Genomic DNA, 15097 nt, shown 5'->3' on the forward strand with positions numbered 1-15097 from the left:
AGACATCAACATGATAGACCCTTCTACAAAGCTCAGGTATCTTTGTAGGGGGAAGAGGTGGAAAGATTATTAGGGCCAGAGAGCCAGGAGTACCAGACTGAAAATAGTGCCTTCAAGATATGACAAGACTGGGGTTGGGGATTTAGCTCAGTGGTAGAACGCTTGCCTAGCAACCGCAAGGCCCTGGGTTCGGTTCCCAGCTCCGGAAAAAAAAAAAGATATGACAAGACTGTTATGAAATGTGTTACGTGCTCTTTAATGATAAAGAGTCATGAAATCACAGCAGCTTTGACTGCCTACATAAGACCAGCATAAGAATAAGCCAGTCAGCGTTCCAACATGGACAGAGTCGGGGCTTAGAGGCTCCCACTCCTAAATGAGGAGCTGTTGACAGTGAAGTTCTTTTAAGGATGTGGTCCCTAGTAGATTGACCATGCTCTAGCAGATTACCCTACATCCAGGGTATACAGGCAACACAAACTGGACTTGGAGTTACTTTTGCTTTTGTTTTTAAAGAGGACAAAAAGTTGGGTAGAGGTGGGAAGATGGAGGTGGATCTGGGAAGAGTTAGGGAGGGAGTGGAGATGAATAAATATGCCTAAAATGCATTGCGAGAAAACCTCAGAGAAAAAAATATTATGTTTAAAAATCAACTGTAAAAAATAATTCGAAAGAATTAAATTATTCCAGAAACTAGTGAATCTCTATAAAGACTGAGTCTCCAATGAGCCATGTATCCCACTGACACCTTGGTTTTATCTGGTGAGACTCTAAATAAAACATCCAACCAAACATCACACCAAAGAGCTGCCTCTGTGAAATAGTAAGTCAGGGATGTCTTAGACTGAAAAACAAATTATAATTTGTCAAAGACTCTGAGCAAGAAGATTTTCCTCCATGGTGTGTGTGGACCTGACACAACAGTTGAAGCCCCAGACAGAGCAGGAAGTCTGGATTCTGTGAGCAAAATCTGGTCTTCCTGGAGCTCACTTCCCTACAGCATCTGTACCATCAGGCCTCCTGGATCTCAAGACTGCTGGCTCACATGCTCTCCCTGGATTCACCAGCCTCCATAGCCTCATGAACTAATTCCTCCTAAGTCACTTTCTAGCCACACATCCTTTGACTGCTTCTCTGGAGAATCCTGATAGTCCCCAAGGACTGACCACTTGTCATGTGTTCAGCCAACAGTGGCCAGTGGGACAAATGGGCCCATCATTAAAGAGCACGTAACACATTTGGAAAGACAAGACTATCTTTAGAGCAATGGAAACATGTGCAATAAGGCCTGGACCAGTTACTGGTAGAATACAAGGTCAGAGAAGTTACAGGAAGTGTCAAGGGAAAGGTTACAGGGAATTTCAAGAGAAAGGCAGTGCTTGTCCTGAGTCTCTCTGTGGAAGAGGCTAGAGACACAAGCTAAAGTCAATAATGAGCTTGATGCCTCCCCCCACGACCTCCCAGCTCCTCTACCTCCAAAAAAACCAAAACCAAACAAAGCATTATCACTAGAGCACAGGTTCCCAAGACAAATGAGATTCTTCCTCTTCTTCACCTACCCCATCACCAAGCACTTCCTGACCACACTCTTTACCTATAGTAATACATTAGTGATACATCTTTTCTCTTATTTTTTTTTAAGTTTGGTATTTTGTGGTACTAGTGATAGGAGGCAGGGCCTTGGGCATGCTAGGCAAGTACTCTGCCAGTGACCTCCATTTCCAGTCTTGCCATAAATCTTTAAAACCCTAACCACCTCCCCATTCTCCATCCACATCCCTCCCACCCCAGTCCAAGGACATCATGGTTCTCCTAAATCAGGTAATGACCCCTCCTGTGGTTACCCTGTCTTGATTTGTGCCCCTCCAAGAATACTCTTTCAAAAGCAAGCATGTCTCTACTTAGAAGTCTTTGGCCTCTGCATGGTACATAACAAAACCCCAAGTCTAGTATGTGACTTTGCACGCTGAGCTGTCACCTCATCTATACCTAATGCAGTGGTTCTCAACCTGTGCTTCGTGACCCCTTTGAGAGTAATGACCCTTTCACGGGGGATGTATACCAGAGATCCTGCATATCAGATGTTTACATTACGATTCATAAGAGTTGCAAAATTACAGTTATGAAGTAGCAACGAGAATAGCTATGGTTGGGGGTGGGGTCAGTGCAGGTGAGGAACTGTATTAAATGCCAAAGCATTGAGAGCCCCTAGCCTAGAGCCTCTCTTCTTCTTGGAGCCCACTTGCAGCTTTGAGATATTCAAGAAGACCCTCCCTCTTCTCCCCAGGCTCAGGCCTTTGGCATGTGTGGCCTCTCTGTCTGGAACTGTTTCCAGTTTGCTCTGGCCAATTTCTATCCCAGAATTTGAGATGTCAAAAACAGCCACCTGGCCATGTGTGGGCCTGCCTCTGCCTCTGCCTCTTCCAGCATCCACAAAATGTCCGTCTTTCTAACTGGGCTTCAAGACTTAAGAGACTCCTAGTACACACCTCTGAAAAAGAACACCGAGTAGTTTACATAGGCCAGTTCTGGCCCATCCTTTGAAAACAGAGCTCTGAACAGGCAAGCTGTCCCTCACAGAACCACACTAAAGATACTAAGAGACACACAGCACAATTGGAGTTATGAGAAGGTCAGAAAGGAAGGGCCCAGGAGTTGATCATGAGCCTGTGGGAGGCAGAGAGGCTGTCACGGAACAGCATTGTGAAGGATGAAGACCCACAGCAAAAGACCCAGGAGGAAACCAATCACGTTCTAGCGAGAGCAGAGGTAAGCCTGGCTGAGGGAAGGGGGAAACATTGTACTCTTCACCCCAATAAGATGCTGCCCTGGGGGCTCCTGTACAGTCACTTTGTCACCCGCCCATGAGGTGAGTCACTCTGATGAGATGTTTCCCCAGCGGAAAGGATGCTGGGTAACACGAGAGCCCCAACACAGCATTGCCTTTTCCACAAAACATGTGGAAAGCTCTAAGGCCCTGCCCTTTAAAGCCCAAATTCCATCTCAGTGAAGTGAACCTGTTCAAATTTAAGAAAGTTCCATGTGTTAATTACCAAGGGTGAGATCTGCGGTGGTCCACCTCTTCCCCCACCCCACCCCCCATCAGTCAGGAAAGGTTAAGACGGTAGGATACGAATACCAGATTTCCGCTTTCTTTGCAACTGTATGAACAGGAATCTGTCTCTTCAAGAAGACAGACTTTGAAGTTAGTCCTGAGATGAATGGGCCTCTGACTGATAATTAAGAGGCCTCCCTTAAGGTCATAGCAACCCCAGGCACACCCACCTTATTCCAAGGTCAAGTTTGTACCTATCACACCAGATCTAGATGGGATTCCACCATCTGCTCCTAGTTGGGCTCCACCCTTCCTTGCCCTAGAACAATGCCCAAGATACACTGATGGTGTAGAGTTGGGGCTAACAGCAGCAATGCTGAAGCCAAGGACTGTTTACATGTCCTTCAGAACAGTCTGTTCTCCCTTCCACCATCAGAACCAGCTCCCGCCCTCCATCCCCCTTCTCTGTTAGCCCTCAGAGACAGCACATTCCTAGCTTAAGCAATGCATTCCTATTACCCTGACGCATATCACCAGAGTGGGCTAGGCAGGCTTTGGAGACAGCCAAGATACCCACCCAATCCTCAGCTTTGGCCAACAGCATCAAGCCAAGCCATGGTGTCATAGGGGCTAAGGTCCCTTGACAAGGCCTGTCAGCTCAATTCTGAAAATTGGCCATGGTGTTGCTGATGGAGCCGATGAGAGTTATATCAGACATTGCTACGGTGCTGAGATTGATCAACTGTTGATTAGGGCAGATCTGAAGGGGTGACACGCCTGTCACTGTGGAGGTGGCTGCCAGATCAGAATCAGAAGCTAAGGGAGGAGTAGACTGTTGAGTGCATGAACTATTATGGTTTAATGTGAACTTTCTGGGTATGGCTGTCTCTAAGGCAGACGCGGGGGCCAGGTCCCTTACTACAAAGTTAACAGATTCTGGGTGGGTTTTGAATCAGCATCGTGTCAATGTCCCTTTTGTATAACATTTATCTTCACGCTCATTTAAAGCATGTCTGCACTGTACAGGCTGGGCAGGATTAGAAGACAAACATGCCGAGATTCCTGCTCCTAGGATGTTACAGAGCAATTTGTTTATCCTGAGAAGACAAATCTGAAAGATCCTTGTGGGACCAAACTACCAAAAATGTCAGTAGCTATAATGAGAACTCCACCTGAAGCACATGCAGAAGCCACCAGAGAACTCAACACCTTTTCATTAGACTTCTTTCTCCAGCACTAATGCTATTAAGGAGATTCAAGTGCTTGCTAAGTACCAGAAATCGTTACAAGTTCTCCATAAATTATCCCCTAAGTCCAAGAGGTAAATCTTTCTGCATCCTGACTTTCTGGGTACAGAAACCAAGACTCAGGTTGACTTTCGTGCCATGTTCACTGCGGGGATTTCCAGGGACCCAGCTGAGACCCGCTGACCTGGTTCAAGCGTCCTGCTTTATGAAGTCCATTCATTTGGACTTTATCCCTTTCCATCTGTAGCTGCATTGAACTGTCAAGATACAGACAAAAACCCATAGGCCCTAAATTATTTGGTCATTCAACAAACATCTATTTAAAACCCCTGTCTGATGAGAATGTAGTGATGAAACAATTCAAGGTTTGCTCTCAGGAGCCTGGTATAATAAGGAGAAAGAAGCAAAGATAAATAAATAAATCGGGGAGCAGGGACTGGACACAGCATAGTGTCTAGACCTTCAAATGTCCTTCAGGGTTCTTCATCTGAGCTACTGCGGCTAAGCCTCTAGGTTCTAGACCCTCCATATAAGATATACCTTAAGTTGTACCCACCTGTGACCCAGGGCCCGACACCTAACCTCAGCCCACCAGCACCTATGTTATTCACACCCCAGCTTTGTGCACAGCTGGGAGAACTACAGATGTAAGCATCTTTTAAAGAAGTGAAGGAGCAGGAAAAAGTACGGGGCCATAGAACTGGAAAAGAATTGCCAGAAAGTATAAGAAAGAGCTGGGCCAAGGTGAGCACAAACTCGCCAGTGGGGAATTAGAAGAGAAATATGGTCCAGTTTTTCCACGAAGCATAAGAGCTGCAAAGTTTCTCACTTTGTAGAAACCCCGTACCCCCAGCCTCTCAAATGAACATCAAAGATAACCAAGTTTCTTGGCAGATGCAGGGAGAGCCTTGTGTTTCTGGGGGTATTCATATGTTGAGTCACATTTGGGGTTCAGTACTCCAATGGCAAGATTGTACCCCTGGAAGTTGAGTCCTAGGGAATCTGTGCTTATCACCAAGAGCATTTAATCCTTAGCAAGCTCTTTGTATCTGGATTATAGAGAAAATGGCAACACCTACAGATAACTGGGGGAGGACATGGTAGAGATTGGTAGGGAAGACTAGGCCCGATGTCTACCAAGACATTACTGAATATTTAACTCTCCGTGGGAGGTCCAAACCTCAAACCCTTCTCCTGTGACTTTGTGCATGGAGTCTACCAGAAACAAAGAACCTTGGCTCCATTCCCACGTGTGCTACTTGGAAGGCACAACTGGCATGATCACAAGCACAGGGTTTGGCACAAGCATTGAACAGATTGCCACACTGGCTTCAGGGATTAGAAAGGAGACACCCACTGGGACTGGGTTCCCATACTTGATTGCATTGCAGGAATGGCCATCGTCATCTGCCTCCTTTGTTTTAGCATCATGGTAACATGAGGTCTCATGCCCTGGACTCTCCCATCTTTTTTGTTGGTATCATGTGACCAATGTATCTAAGAACCTCCTAGTCATTGTCAATGTCATTGGCAGAAAGCAAATAGTCAGATAGTACCAAGATGAGCCTAGAAATCTTTAGTTGGACATTCAGATCTCCATGGCTGACAAAATGCAGTACAAACAAGCCAAGACTTTGCCCACAGCACTGGAATCTAGGCCTTCTTGCTCAAGGCACTGACACTGTGTGAGGTTATTGAGTTTAAACCAGGACACAAATGTCTGCCTATCCCTGAGAAACCTATGCTCATTAATGGGCACAGAAACTGCCCTTGGAAATTCTCAGGGGTCATTCTGGCCAATATCATAAAAAGTTGAATATGAAATTACAAGGGAGTCAGGCTGAAATCCCTCTTGCTTTTACCAAAAATTTCAGCTCCCCACATGCAAGCTGATCCCAGTGATAAGTTCTTTACCATGATAATGAGCTTAGGGAAGTCAGAACTATTATCAGTAAGGGTCCATTGAAGCCTCCAGACCAGAGCATAGCCTATGATTTCTATACAATGTGCCTTCTGTACAAGAAGCATGTTCTGGGTCCCTACCTGCCAACTTCCCAGAATCTTCTTCTCTTTCACGGATACTATGACATCCTTCACCTCCGGCTTCTGGTTTGTGAACTCCTGTCAACAACTCAATCCTTAGCCCCAGTATGCCCAATGCAGTTACCAAACCCACAGCACTGGGATCCATGCTATGTTATTTCTCACAAAGCGCTCTGTACAGCCAAGAGCATAGGAAGCATCTCAGGCAACCCTGGGATGCTGGCAGTCATGGTCCAATGCTTCTACATGGTTGTGCAGTAGGTTGGCCAATAGTTACTATAGCAACTAGCACGGAGCTAAAGGAACAGCTAGATGAGCTCTTTGAACCCATGCAGAAGTCATCTCTGCTCAGGCATGTCCCCAGCAGAAGTCTTTTGGACTCTTAGAGGCAGGATGCTGCTGTGGCTGTGACAGAGGATGGGGGCCAGTGCTCCACTGAAAAAGCAGACATTTGCAATGGCCATGGGGACAGCAGGCTCTCACGTAACTGGAAATGCAGGCCATACAGTTTCACTGAATGACAATGTGACAACTCTGCATCTGTAGATACCACATAGAGGAAGGCCAACTGGTCTCTGACAATGTGACACTTCTCCTCTGGCAGAGACCTGGCTCAGTCACCTTTTTCACTCTGAATTATTGTCATACCTGTTGTGCCCAGGAACAACATTAATACCATCTTGATAAATCTCTCTTTTCCTTGGCATGTGAGAAAGCTGAAAGAGGCATTGTAGCTCAGAAGCCTCACCATAAGAAGAACAGCCTGGGCTTGAGGTAAATGATAACTCAGCTTATAAAGCATGTGTGTTAATCCTGAGATGCAACAGAAAAACCAACTCCACCATTTGGGGTCAAATTTAAAGCAAGCTTTATTAAATATTAAATACTGATCAAAGGATGGACTTTGTTCAGGACTGTTCTCTGCAGTTTCCCAGCTAAGAATGTCCTTGAGCCATGTGTTGCAGGGGTTTTGAGGACAAACCTATAAGCTACTACTGTACTTTCCCATGAGACTTTGCAATTTTCCAAGAACTACAAATCCCAGCATTCCTGACTTGACTCCTCATAAGTCATATTTTAAAAAGCCAAGTGTGGTGATACACACTGCAATCCCCTCACTGAGGAGACAGAGATAGATCACTGGCGTTTGCTGGCTGGCCAGTCTAGGCTACTTGATGAGTTTCAGGCCTTGTCTCACAAACAACAAAGGTGAATGGCACCTTGTAAAGCCCTATACCCTCATACATACACATGCATATGCACACACACACATAGGTGGTACACTCATGCATATAAACACAGAGAGGACAGGCTGGTAAGCAAGCAACTTGCTAGGTACTTGTCCACATGTCCCGGCTTCATATAAACAAACCCTGAAGCTTCTGTCATTGACATCATTGACAAGGTTAGAGTCTGCGCTCCCAACAAGCTCCAGGAGGAATAGGTAAAGGACAGTGTGGAAGACTGGTGACACAGCTGTGAAGACAATAGACAGGTGCCAAAGGAAAACCTAACTACTCTACTAACCCAGCAAACTACATGTCTGACCAGGAAAATCCAAGAAATGCTATCTTCCAATGAGGTCTTTCCTGAAATGAAGCCACTGGGCAAAGATTGCCACATACCTCACAGTAAGATTAATACTTTCCCATGGCCTTGGGAGTATCACAGTTCTGAATGTCCCTGTGATCTAGGCTCTGACTGATTTGTAGATGTGCCACATGCTGTTTATTTGAGTGTCCAGTGAGGGGATTGCAACTTCTCATCCGTCTTTGCTGTTGGGAATGTTTCATTCTGGCCATCTTTTCCCCCAATTCCCCAACATTGCATGGAAAGAGATTACATTCCCCAGCTCCTGGGTACAAGATCTCTTGTAGAAAAAGACAAACACTACAATGGTGCAAAAGGCTCTCAACCGATGCTTGGTAGCTTGGTACTTGATGGCTAAATGTGGGCAGTTTGTGTTTGATTTTTCTCTTTCTCTGTCCTGTTTTAAAGCATTGAGCAGGAGAGAGAGGGGGGAGAGAGAGAGGGAGGGAGAGGGAGAGGGAGGAGAGAGAATCTGTCTGTGTCTATGTGTGTCTATGTGTGTGTGTCTATGTGTATTGTGTGCCTATGCATGTTAATGTGTGTCTATTCATGTGTGTTTGTGTGTGCCTATGTGTTTTTGTGTCCATGTATGTTGGTATATATTTGTGCATATCTCTCTCAGGGTGTGTGTGTGTGTGTGTGTGTGTGTGTGTGTGTGTGTGTGTGTGTGTAAGTTTCTATGATATTAAAGTCTTGTCTGATCTTCTAGGGTTTCCCTTCTAAGATCAGAAGGATACTTCAAATCTCCATTTCATGCTATAACCTGTGCTTCCTGTGCAACCCTGATTAGGGATGGCAAGGGAATAAACAAAGTCGGACATACAGACAAACCTAAAATGAAACTGGAATTAGATGGAATTTTGCTGTTGTTGCTGCTGCAGCAGCAACCTAGAGCCTTGGACTGCTTATTGTATGAAGCACAAAGAGAGGAGTTAGCAAATCTCTGGAGGAGGTGTCTATAGGTCTCCAGCTACAGACAAGCAGGAGAAAGTTGCTAGTCTTGACACACACTGATCAATTCTTCTTGTAAACTCAGACTTAGATTAAAACTCCTGAAGAAAGTGCCCCCAAGTCCTCCTGAGCCTGTCCCATCTGGGTTAATGGCTTTGCCAATTTCCCATGGGTCAGTTGGCCTTAGAGTCTTGAACATGCCCATGCCCATATCAAAGCACACATTCACTCTGGACTTCAGGACTTCACTTACTGGGGTTTCCTTCACTCCCTACAATCTATATCCTATCAAAGATCCAACTCCATTTCTAAAAGTTCTTATAGAAACTTAGCACTTTAGTCAAAATTCTGCTCAATGTTTGCAGGAGGCGGGAAGGCCACCATAAGGACCTGGACAGTGTCGATTTTGACTCTCAGGCATTGCCATAGGCAACCTACCTTCTCTTCAACCTGTCACACCGCCTTCTATCTTTCCCCTTTCCCCCATTCCTATATCTCCACCCCACCACAAGGACTCCAGTTCGTCTTTCTCCAACTCCTGTTCAAGTTTCTTCGTCCTAATTCCAAAGCGCCTTTGACTTAGCAGGAAGCATTGTGGTTTGAAATAGTAAGGTTTATTTATTGTAGAACATTTGCAAAGCACTTCCCAGCACTGATGTTATGCCAATGATGTCGCATGCTTTTAATTTAAGTTTATTCCTGTGTGGAACACATATCTGTGATGACAGGCGAAGAGGCCTCATTTTAAAGTCAGAGATAATTCATAAGACAAAGAAACAAAATAAAGTGTCAGATGATATAAGAAAGATCCAAAGTTCATATTCCAAGTAAGTGATGTCCAATGAGCATTTTTCAATACTGATTTTCCACAATTCTAGGTTTTGGACTCCGAAGCCCAATTAGAAAAGCATAGAGCAGATTTCATGGGGCAGGTACATCAGGGCTGGACAACTCCATCTGGGTGATATCTGTCCCAATAAGAAAGGCAAGCATGTAGGAAAAACAGTTTTCTCTATTATCTTTTGAATAAATCATAACACCTGATCAAAAAAATCCAGCTGAGAACTTGGTTTGCAGCTCTATGTATTGCCAGGTGTGTTACTCGTGAAAGTACAAGGTTTGTGTGCAAAGGTCTGTCTTCCCTCCTTTCTTTCATTGAACAACATAGACTCAGGGCCTCTCATGTTTGGGGAAGTGTACTTGAGGCTAGAAAGGAGATCAAGACTAATGGGAAAAAATAGATTAAAAAAAAACAAATACAACTTGGGTTCAGATCTATCCCAGTTCCTGTACCCAGGTCTCTTTTTTCCCATCCAAGGGCAGGCATAGCATGGCCTCTTCTCTGACAGCACCATCCTACGGCCCTTCCCACCAGTTCTTTGGGGACTTTAATAATGTCTGAAATCTTTCTGTATGCTGGATATCCCCTATTTCTTTCTTGATCTGTTATTGTTCATATCATCTTTGTTCTCTCTCTCTCTCTCTCTCTCTCTCTCTCTCTCTCTCTCTCTCTCTCTCTCTCTCTCTCCACATTCTCACTTCTCAGAAGCAACATGTCCTCCTCCCCCCTTGTTCCACACAATGCAGTTCTGAGACATCTTTCATTACTTCAGTATTTCTCTAGGTGTTACCTTCCAGCCACAGTGACTCAAAATATTTCTTCCAAAGAAATCTAATGCTCACCTTAAACAAAGTTCTGGAATGGAAATCAACGGGTTCTCTATCTATCCTCAGAAGACACACTGTGCTAAGAATGAGATGGGTCTTGTCAAGCACCAAGTAGAGGAAACAACCTAGGTGGTGACAGATAGACAAAATTCTAGTGGATGGGGCGTATTTCTAAGACTCAGGAGACCATTCCAGAAGTGTAGGGAGTTGGGAGTTGCCCCACAGGCTTGCCAGTGTTTGGGTTATGTTTCAACCTTGATTGAGTACCAGAACTGCACACAATGCCAGCTTTAGTGTGCTTTGAGCAGAGGTAGGTACATTGTGCTTCTCTGTTTTTGTTTGGACTTTTCACCCTGTGTACTTGGGGTGTTTCTTCCATTAAAACCAGCACTTCTCCTCCCTCTAGAATTGTATAACCACTCCTTAGAGGTGCTAACTCCACTGTGGGGGCAAAAACAGAAATGAGCTACTCTTTAGTAAAGTGGCAGTAACTGCACAAAGAGCTTCCATGGGAGTAGTCTGTTATTTCAGAGTCCCTGATGACAAAAAAAAAAAACTATGTCCCTGGAGGTTTAGCCAACAGGGACCTCGTAGCACTGGGTTGTTTGAGGATACAGCAGGTCCAGATCTTCCCCAGCATAACAAAGAAGTCTGCTCGCCTCCTCCTAAGACAGTTCTTCCTCTCTTTCTCCTGAAAGTAAGAACTCCAGATGTGGCCTCCCCGTAACAGACACAATTCTTAAGAAAGCTTGGAGTTGAAAATTCCAGAGAGACATAACACTGTCCTCCAATAGCTGAAGGCTTGTCACAGAGAGGAGGCTTCCTCAGCACAGTGTGAAAGAAGACTAGAACAGCAGCTCAAAGCAGGTCCAACAGGATCGTCTTGAAAGATTTGAGGCTAACACTAGAATTAAGCTATTCTGAATATCTAAAATTAAGTATTATTACAGTTTCCCCACCCCTTACATCAATTTATAGCCTTAATGTACCTCAGTTTAGACACAGGACGATTTTGAGGATGTAAAGAGGTGTCATGAGTGACAGCAGAACAATACAGAATGCTAGCTACCGCCACAGGGCCTGGCTATCAACAAGGAGTGGATGATCTAGGCTCTTCCCTAGTCCCAGGTACCCACCAATGTTCACACGCCCATTCTAAGGAAAGGTCCTGAGTAAATATGATATCTAACATGTCAAGTGATTCAAAAGAATTGTAGACCACTACGAAAATAAAAAAATAGCCTTCACATCCTGGATAGGGAAATAATTAATGACAAGTGGATCAGAGAGGCAGGGAGCACACCTGTGGGAAAGAAGGGTCCTGGCACATGCTACAGACCAAGTGCACACTCAGAAACTGAGTCCAGACACTGTGACACATCAGGGTTACTGTCCCAGAAGAGAGCAGTTAGTGCTGAAGCTCTACCAGGACTGCATGTATCCAGACAGCCACGGACTTGCAGAGATGGGTAGAGATCGCTCATCACCATCTCTACCATCAGGACCTCAATTTGCAGATACATAGACACAGGCCATGAAATGAGCAGCTTTTATACTTGTCTGCTTTTAAAATAGTTTTGAAGGTCAGAGTTATTAAACTGTAATTGCACGCCATGCAGTTTACCACTGTTAGTTGCACGGATTAATAAATTCTTACAAGTGCATAGAATTGTGACCCAAAGATGTATGATACTTCCCTCACCACCAAAACATCCTTGTATACGTCTTTGTAGTTAACAACAGACCTCTCTTTGTCCTTAGCCCCTAGTAACTACCAACCAGAGGTCTGGCTATCTGTTCTTTTTTGCTATCCCTTCCAGAATTCCATACAAAGGAAATCGTAGCATATATGTCTTTTGACCCTTTAGTTTTTTTATTTTTTTCCACTTAGACAATGTACGCATGATTTCTATGTCAGTGGTGGGTCTTTTTCTTGCTTTACTAGTATCCCCTGGTATAGATATACCATAGTTTATCCATTCACCACCTGATGAGTATTTGGGATGCTTCCAGGTTTGGGTGACTATGAATGACGCATACAAATACCAGGTTGACCTTGGACAACCAGTAGAAAGGGTGTTGCCAGTGTATGATGAAGTTAGGTTTGATTTTCTAGGACAATGCCAAACTGTTTTCCAAAGTGGCTGGACCATTTGACATCCCAGGGTGTCTGACTATCACAATGGCCTTGTTTTTACTTGGAGTCTGCTCAGTCTGAAGATACTAGCATATACTATGAAGCTAATACAAGGAAGTCAGGAATGCACAGCAGTCATAGTCACCTCCTCAGGAAATAGCCGGTTTCCTAACTGTTTGGACATCAAAGGGGGGCTGCATAGCTACCACTCAGAGGTATGACAGAGGTCTAGATAGATATCCTTCAGGGTTCCCTCAAGCTCCCATTTCTGTGGTACTATGAACATGTACGTCACACTCTAGCATTCCTGAATCCACCCTTTCACACTTGGCTCAGGGCAGAGATGGGTGAGTCTCGGTGTTTGACATCCTTATCAATTTGACTGATATGTTTGTCCAAGTCTATATTTTTCATACAGTCAATTGGCTCTCTTAGCAGTTCTTTCAAAGCTGGAGCCAAGTAGTGGGCCACCCACATCCTGCTTTAGAGTCACCTGTAGAGCTCTTTGGGGAAGCAACTATTTCATTCAACCCCTCTCTTGTTCAGCTTGTCCTTATGAGGATAGTACTACTCAGTCCTTGGATTCCTGCAGGATGGCCTAGGGGAAAGTATAACTGGGCAAGTCATACCGGTCATCACAACTAGAAAACCCACTTACCCTATCCTCTTTTCCATGGGTTTTGGAGTCTTGTGGGATCTGAGTTTGGATTCTGACCCTACCACTAGCTGTATGGCCCTGAGAAAGTCACTTAACTTCTTTGAACCCTGGTAACAAGGTCTCTGCAAAAACTTAATTGTAGGCAAAGCATCGTGCATTGCAACCGGTATAGAATACATTCTTGGGGAAGCACTGTCTATGACCCCACTGTCCCTGGACCTACAGTCTTGTGCAACAAATCAGGAGCCACTGGTCACCTCAGACCAGTACTAAGAAACAATACTAGACACAAAACAGGAACTAGGCTCCAAGTAGGAGAGCATGTGCCAGGATGACACAGAGGGGTTGACCAATAGCTAGCACTAAGGAGACTTCTCATAGTGAAATTGACTCTAGATTTCAGATTTGGAACTGATCTCTGGGTCCAAAATATCTTTTCTGACCAAAGGTTTTCCATGTTTATACTCTTCCTTGACTTCTCCCATTCCCTTTGAGTCCTGGGAGGAGATTTTCTCCAACATTCTTCCGGCACATCAACAGCAGCCATGTTAAAACATCTGAGAAGCTTTAAGATGGGTTTCTCGTAATCCAGAAATAGTAAGAGGATATAACTATAAAGTCTCTGTTATTATGCCTTTGCTGTAACAGAGTACCTTTTGGCCTTTGGTAGCTTTTAATACCCACAGTCTTGAGTTCTACTGGGGCAGCCCCTTGCTTTTACTCTTGGTCCACCCTCAGTTCCACCCACAGATCCTGATATGTAAAGGGCAGTAGAACCAAGAAAAAAGACAAAAGTCAATATGCTCTCACCTTGAGAAATGACTGGAAGGTTCTCATCATGCACAGCCAGCTTCCCTACTCCCCCATCATTCTGTTTGCCGGTCATCCCAACTCTAGCCTCCAGATTTTGGGGGACAAATTCAATTCCTTAGGTCAGCAATATAGTAGACCAGGAGAGTGGATTCTAACTATGATCAATGTTTGTAAAGAAGCCATGATCTGAGTGAGCAGTGGATAACTGTCTCCTGGCCTCAACATATCCAGGATCTGTGGGTGGACCAAGAGCCTACCCAAACATAGAGGACTTAGATCCCAGCCCTATCATGCTCCAGGCAAATAGCCTTAGAAAAGTGATGACATCTCCTGATCAACACCATGACTCTTCATTTGTAAAATAAGGTAACAGTATTCCCTCTCTGAGACTGTTCAAATATTAACAAATCTACATTTAAGGACTTCTGACACTTGTAGACACTGGATAAACCCTAGGCACCTTTACTGTTACTGTTTTATTCTTACTTTAAAGATTAAATAAGACAATCCACTTGAAATTATCCCACCAATTTCACCAGATTCCCTGCTGTCTGACTGGAAAGAAGAATATTGGTTGGGCTCAGCAGCAGGACTCTCCCGCTGTGTCCCTTAAGGTCTGAGTGTGGTATAAACATGTTCTCCATTCCCATCAACTCCATCCTCAGAGGATAGCCTCAGTGTGATGGACAAGCTAGAACTGAAACCATTCAACATTACCTTCGACCTACTCAACCTTAGAACAACTTCGTTCTAAGGAACACCAACATGCCTGGCTAATTTGTCATGGCCATTATTAACTTTGGGTTATAGATATCATTTCTCTGAGGTGAGAGTTTCTTCACTTTCCCATACTCATCCCCAAATCACAGAAAATAAAGCGTTGTCTTTGAACATTATGTTCTGCCTCCGCTGGCTGCTCACGGGTGATACCTGCT

The sequence above is a fragment of the Rattus norvegicus genome, chromosome 9 (genome assembly GCF_021556685.1).
Source record: "Rattus norvegicus strain SHRSP/BbbUtx chromosome 9, alternate assembly SHRSP_T2T, whole genome shotgun sequence".
Taxonomy (NCBI): Eukaryota; Metazoa; Chordata; class Mammalia; order Rodentia; family Muridae; genus Rattus; species Rattus norvegicus.